This window comes from Oryctolagus cuniculus, chromosome 14, assembly GCF_051225735.1.
Source record: "Oryctolagus cuniculus isolate XC-2025 breed Fujian yellow rabbit chromosome 14, ASM5122573v1, whole genome shotgun sequence".
NCBI classification, from domain to species: domain Eukaryota; kingdom Metazoa; phylum Chordata; class Mammalia; order Lagomorpha; family Leporidae; genus Oryctolagus; species Oryctolagus cuniculus.
Window position 1 is genome coordinate 75,728,913 of NC_142880.1, and position 6,000 is coordinate 75,734,912.

The following is a 6,000-nucleotide window of genomic DNA, read 5'->3' on the forward strand; positions in this document are numbered from 1 at the left end:
TCTCGTCACATTTTTTAAAATGCAACATAATATGCAACCCAGTTATTCTGATGCCTTTGAAATCATAATTGCTATTTTTCATTCATGTTGATTCTTCTCTTTCATTATTGAGAAGAAATTTACTATTCAGGGTAACTGTGCTCCTACACTCTTTGAACACATTCTTATATCGACAATATTTTCTTTTAAAAAAACTCACATCCAAGATTTATGGAATGCCAACTATATTCAGCCACTATATTGAGCCCTTGAACATGTTGTAACATTTTTGTATTTCGGTGTTAGAATTGTGGGGAGCAACTCGGACTAGACTAAGTTACTGGAATTAAGACTTATTCTATGCATCTGCTTTCCCACAATATGGCGCTGAGAAGGGAAACAGCTTCTACACAGCTGCCTCCAGTTCAACCAATAAACTGTAGGACCTGCTCCTGATTGGAGGAGAGCAGCGTACTCGGCGTGTGGGTAGCAGAGTTGGGATTGGCGGAAGAGGACTATAAAGGAGGAGAGAGACAACATGCACCAGGAACATCTAAGGGGAACATCTATCTGAAGGAACACCTGTGCAGCCCCCGAGAGAGCCGGCCGACGGTGTGCCACTCCCCCGCGGAAGTGGGGAATGTGGCAGGGGGAACCGCCCTTCCACGGAGGTGGAAGGGACGGTAGCCAACCCAGGAAGAACCAGCAGCAAACCCGGGGAGGGCCGAGCAGACCAAAGAACAGCGCAGGGTCCTGTGTCGTTCCTCCACGAAGACGGGGAGCGACAAGAATAAAGAAAGGCGCTATTGAAGAAGAGTCATTGGGTCTCACAACTCCAATCTACTTGATTTTGCTGGGGAAATTAGAATTTATAAACGTGTTTCTCTGCTTGTCTTCTAGGTCAACATTTAAGGAAACAAGATATGATGTTTGTCTTTATTGACCAGAAATGACTAAATAAGAGCCTTTAGTTCTGTTCCCTAAGAAAGAGAAAGACATAAAGATCTGATTAATGATGTTTTGCTTTCTGTCAACAACCACTGCCAACCCTCACCAGAATCAGAGCTAGTTGAGCGAGGACAAGCCGCCTAAAACATTGTGCCATCCCCTGTGGGAAGTCATGATTCAAACAACCTAAAGATGTGCAATGACTTTACTGCTAAAGAGACTAAACATGTACAGTGTCCCTCAAAGTTTGCAGAAACCTAATTTGAGCACACTCACTTGCCATAGGCCACAGGTGCTATCACTGTTAATTTTTCTATGGAAGTTCTAGTTCTATCTCCTGTATATTTAATTTTTAAAAACCAGAAACTTTGACTTGTACCACTATTATGGAAATGTTGCCTCTTGGTGCACCAGAAGATTGTCAGATCATCACACATTGAATGAAACACTTCCAACTACACCCATCCAGCAGGCAAACATACCTGTGCAAATACAGAAGCGTTTAGTTAACATTTCATACACTTCAAATTAGCAAGCGGGTCATAATTGCAACATCACTGTGTTTACATTGCAGTAATATTATCCACCAAGACCCGCTTTACTCGCGTCAGACAGTAAGGGGAAGCCCTTCAATTCTTCTTCTCGGGAATAGGAAACCAACAGTAGCAGATGACCGAATTCACGGTCACGTGGCGGGCAGTTCCTGTGGAAGTGTATGAAAAGCAGCACAGTGACTACCCTGCTCTCTTCCTGTGCACTGCCGTAACCGTGCTCAGCTCCGGTTCCTAGCACAGTCGCCCTTCAAACAGCGAATGCTGCCGGGGGAGGGGATGAGTAGGAGAATTCTCTCTATGAGCAAGCAGGAGGAGATCTATGTGCGCCTGATGTAATGGAAATGCAAGGTGCTATTGAGTGTTATCTTATATGCATGAGCATGAAGGTAGCCATCGCCAAGCTTTGTTCGGGGAAATCATTTCAATTCCTCAATGCTTTGTTGACTGCCTTGAATCCTCGGGTTCCAATGTTTATCTTAGAATACAGAACCCAAAGCTGCCGCACCATTAGACAGGCCCCAAAGGCTTCATTTTTTTTCTTTTTCTTTTCTTTTCTTTTTTTTTTTTTTTAGAAATGCCTACAGCTTCCTAGCATTATGGCCACTTCCAAAATAATTGCAGAAACAGTTGACTATCCAGTGCATATTAAATATCTCACCACAGGGTGTTGGTTCAATGCATTATTCCTCACCCATACAATGAAATAAAGTCATTAAAATATTTCAGAAACAAAAAGTCATGAAAGAGTAGTAATGATTTTTTTTTTTTTTTTTTGGACAGGCAGAGTTAGACAGTGAGAGAGAAAGAGAGAGAGAGAGAGAGGTCTTCCCCCAAATGGCCGCTACAGCCAGCGCGCTACACTAATCCGAATTCAGGAGCCAGGCACTTCCTGCTGGTCTCCCATTCGGGTGCAGGGCCCAAGCACTTGGGCCATCTTCCACTGCCTTCCCAGGCCACAGCAGAGAGCTGGACTGGAAGAGGAGCAACCAGGACAGAACCGGCGCCCCAACCGGGACTAGAACCCAGGGTGCCAGCGCCGCAGGCAGAGGATTAGCCAAGTGAGCCACAGCGCCGGCCAGTAATGATTTTTAATTAGCAGAAAAAAGCCACACAGAGGGTTATGATTTCTATAAGTATAAATGAATGGTCTTCAAAAAGTTCATGGAAATGCACATTTTCTTTATCTTAAATGAACTGTGCTTTCAGCTCAGGACTCATGGACATAGATATATAGATAGAAAGACAGACAGCCAGAGACAGAGATCTTCCAACCACCGATTCACTCCCCTAATGTCCACAGCAGCCAAGGCTGGGCCAGACCAAAAGCCGGTAGACAGGAACTCACTCCGGGTCTCCCACAAGAGTAGCAGGAACCTAGATACTTGAGCCACCACCTGCCACCTTCCAGGTTGCACATTAGCAGGAAGCTGGAGTAGCAAGTGGAGCTAGGACTTGAACCCAGGCACACCGATATGGGATGCGGACATCCCAAGCGCCATTTAACTACTGTGCCATCCACTGGTTCACTCCCCAATTGGCCGCAATGGCTGGAGCTGCACAGATCTGAAGCCAGGAGCCAGGAGCTTCCTCCGGGTCTCCCATGTGGGTGCAGGGGCCCAGGGACTTGGGTCATCTTCTGCTGCTTTCCCAGGCCATAGCAGAGCTGGATCGGAAGTGGAGCAGCCGGGACTGGAACTGGCGCCCATATGGGAAGCCGGCGCTTCAGGCCAGGGCGTTAATCCGCTGCACCTCAGCGCCGGCCCAGTTCCTTTGGTTTTTAAGATTTTTCCTTTAGCACATTGTTAAGGTTAGTTATGGACATCACCAGAGACTAGGTAAAAGCAAGAATCCAACAGTGATAAACTCTGGGTTCTGTGGATTCAGGAGAGGTGAGAGAGAAAGAAATTGAAAGTTTTGAGTGCCAAAAACAACCTGTTCAAAACGTGACTGAGAGAAAAGGAATGAAAATGTCCTGAGTACTTGTAAGAAAATGTATGTAAGAGCACTTTAAAAGTGGTAGAGCACTCTACAAATAACAGTTAACATTTATGACGCCGTACTGGGTAGCACTTACACGGGCCCATTCACATACTCGGCAATGCCTCAAGGCCATGGACACTTGGCTACGAGAGAAGTAGGCCCCGCCAGAATCTGAATTTTTCAGATAGGCAACTGAAGCACGGGGAAGTCAAATAGCATGCCCAGGATCAACAGCCTGTAAGTAGATGGTTGGCCTAGGATTAAAACCCGAGGGAGCACCTGTGATGCTGGCATCCTGTATGGGCGCCAGTTTGTGTACCAGCTGCCTCACTTCTGATCCAGCTCTCTGCTATGGCCTGGGAAAATAGTGGAAGACAGCCCAAGTGCCCTGGAAGAAGCTCCTGGCTTCAGATCAGCCCAGCTCCACCCATTGCAGCCATTTAGGGAGAGAACCAGCAGATGGAAGACTCTCTCTCTCTCTCCCTCTCACTCTGTCTTTCTCTTTCTCTCTTTGTAACTCTGCCTCTGCAAAAATAAATAAATCTTTTAAAAAATTAAATTGACAAATCAATGCTAAAAATTTTTTAGAGATAAAACCAAGAGGACTCAGTGCTTTTAAATGTCTTTATTTACAATGAACATTCTTTGGGAAAAAAAATGAGAAAATGTTTTCTCCTCCCCAACAATCCTATCTTTTATATTCATGAGCATTTTCTGTGAATTCAAATGTGATTGCAGAAGATGTAAACCTTCAATGGCCCAGCCTCATTTCACCTTTTCAAATGAGGAAAAAAACCCAGCGAAGTTTACCCAAGTACATGACCTCCTAACGAAAAAGAATATTTCAGGTACTCGGAAAGCTGGAGGATTTTTTTTTCCTCAAGTAAAGCCAAAGCAATTTATAGAACCTCTTCTCCTAGGGCATCATTTTATAGAAAATATTCACACAAGTATTCATAAGCATTTCCAAGCTGGACATAATTAGGGAGCATTGCACTGCAGAAATTCCCTAAATCACGCCAATTTGCATCTTAGGAAATGAGAACAGAAACAGCCAGCACCAAAGAGTTCAATTAACAGAGTCTCCCTCATTGAAGACGTGGAAGGACTAAGCGGCAGAGCAACTGAGGACGGATTGCCAATCCTGCAATTAGCATATCAACCTAGACACAAACAACTAGTCAATTTCAAATTGGCAAGTGTGTACCATCGCAGACACAAGTTCAGAAATGGACCCAGGAATCCTAGACTTTTAAAAACTTTCCTCTTGGCGCTGGATCTATGGCGTAGAGGGTAAAACCGCCGCCTGCAGTGCTGGCTCCATTTCAAGTCCTGGCTGCTCCATTTGTGATCCAGCTCTCAGGAATGGCCTTGGAAAGCAGTAGAAGATGGCCCAACTCCGTGGGCCCCTGCACCTGTGTGGGAGACCCAGAGGAAGCTCCTGGCTCCTGGCTTCAGATCAGCCCAGCCCCGTCCATTGTGACCATCTGGGGAGTGAACCAGCAGATGGAAGACCTCTCTCTCTCTGCCTCTGCTTCTCTGTAACTGCCTTTCAGATAAATAAATAAATAAATCTTTTAAAGAATAAATAAATAAACTTCCCCCTCGCAGGAAATGACTGTTAGCTGCAAACACACACTGAAGAAGCCCACCCTTTGTCACCTGCTGAATACCTGTATGGACTTGATTGTAAATTATGCATGGTGGATTTATTTCATAGGATGCAGATTCTCTTCAGTTTTCCTTGTAAACTCCCACAGTATTTTTTTGTCACTATCACCAGAATGGTTTTATTTTTGTCACTAACAACATGCACAACACTGCAATTTATCACAATTTTGCTCAGTTTCTTAAATATTAAGTATGCATTAAAAACATGGTTTGAGCCTCTTGGCCTTCTTGTCCCCCTAGTGCTGCCCGGACATTGCACGGACCGATGGCACCATGAAGATCTGGACCTCGGAACACATCTTTGACCACCCATGGGAAACCATTACAACCGCTGCAACACCAAAGCACCCAAATCCGATGAACCCAAGTGCGGTTGGAGTGGAGAGCTGCTCAGCCACAGGCTCCTGAGCACCGAGTGGGGCCTGCCCTCCGTCGTGAGGTCTCTCACGGGTGCAGCAAGAACCAAAACATACGTGCAAGAACATGCTGTAGTTGATCCTGGAGAGAGAACTATGGAACTCAAATCTACTAATATGTCATCTACAAATATGGTTTCAGTAAATGAGAGACTCATAGAAAACCACATCGTCGGGACCCAAAAAAGACTGCTATAACCCAAGAAGCCATAATCACCGTGAAAGCAGTCGCTTCAGCAGTTACCTTAAAGGACTGGTGGCAGTAGGATGTCTTCAGATGCCAATACAGGCCGAGAAGCGGTGGAGTGGGTAATACATACATTAAATGCTGAGATGGAAGAACTGGCAGCATTGGCAAGAGAAAGCATAAGGGCATCGATGGTGGTGGCAGCGTTTGTAGAGAAATGACGACCATCCATTCTCCATCGGGCCCCCAGCTCTCCAGGCCAATG

The 6,000-nt window shown here is 45.4% G+C and overlaps 1 pseudogene; it reads left to right on the top strand.

Annotated features, from left to right (window-relative positions):
- The first annotated feature begins 5,405 nt into the window (after nt 1–5,405).
- On the top strand, nt 5,406–6,000 carry LOC127492739 (PRELI domain containing protein 3B pseudogene; annotated as a pseudogene).